The sequence below is a fragment of the Mus caroli genome, chromosome 4 (genome assembly GCF_900094665.2).
Source record: "Mus caroli chromosome 4, CAROLI_EIJ_v1.1, whole genome shotgun sequence".
NCBI lineage: Eukaryota > Metazoa > Chordata > Mammalia > Rodentia > Muridae > Mus > Mus caroli.
The window spans coordinates 62,677,281-62,678,283 of NC_034573.1; the positions used below are offsets into that span (position 1 = coordinate 62,677,281).

Genomic DNA, 1,003 nt, shown 5'->3' on the forward strand with positions numbered 1-1,003 from the left:
AAGTAGGTTATAGGGCACGAACACACACACACACACACACACACACACACACACACACACACTCACACAGACAGACACGCAACACGCATCAAACGCAAACGACGCTGCACAGGCAAACATACACTAGCACCACATCAAGTTCCCACCATGGTACACACGTCGGGAGCGCGCGGGGACACACACGACACTTAACTAAAACCCGCATTTAACCCATGGAGTCCAATCTACAGGAAACCCAGTCTCCAGAACAGAAGAGGACTTGGTGGCGAGGGAAGACCGGACGAGGGTGCTGGAAGGGGGATGGGAGGCGCGGGCGGGGGCGCCCCGACTGAGGTCCGGGGCTGGTTCCAAGGGCAGAGGGGCTGTGGGGAGCTGCGCCCGGAGTCGCCTTACCTGGAGTCAATGTCCGTCTTTGGCGGAGAGCAGCGGAAAGACGCTTTTTATTCGGCTCGGTGGGAACTTGGAAGAGCCCTGCGTCCAGCTCGCATACCGGGGACGGCGCGGGGACTGCAGGCGTGGGGGTACCTGGCTCCTAGCAGCCTGGCTCATACTCAGCCTTAAAGTCCCCTTGGCTGGTCCCGAGGACAGGCATGAATCCCGACTCCAAAAGGTGGCCACTACTCCCTCTGCCTTCGGCTCTCTGGCTCTCTCGCCTTCTCCTTAGCCTGCGCTCTTCTCCTCCTCCTGCCCACCCCCCGTGCCAGATCAGTTCGCAGCCGTGGGGACCCGGAGCGAGGCGGCTGGCGAATGGAGAGGGAAGTCCAAGTGCGCCGCGGTCTCCGGGAGGGGAGCAGCGGAGGCCGGGCTAGGCAGTGGGAGGGACTTTGCCGGCAACGGAGGAAAATGAATGGGGGAGAGGCTGCCGGGGGCGGGGAGGGCGGAGCTGAGAGCCGGGGTAGATTCCAAGGAGTGTTTTGTACGTCTTCGGGCGTTGGGGGAAGAGACGGGAGAGGAGAAGAGAAGTGGGGCCACCTGAAGGGAGGGGCAGATTGGGTGGGAAAGA

The 1,003-nt window shown here is 61.9% G+C and overlaps 1 protein-coding gene across 1 annotated transcript in view; it reads right to left on the reverse strand.

Annotated features, from left to right (window-relative positions):
* Brinp1 (BMP/retinoic acid inducible neural specific 1) overlaps positions 1-789 on the reverse strand; it is a 192,757-nt gene extending 191,968 nt beyond the window's left edge. The window contains exon 1 of the mRNA XM_021161100.2: positions 394-789. The gene's annotated coding sequence lies outside the window, so the exon portion shown is untranslated. The remainder of the gene's footprint in view (positions 1-393) is intronic.
* Between the last annotated feature and the right edge of the window lie 214 nt (positions 790-1,003).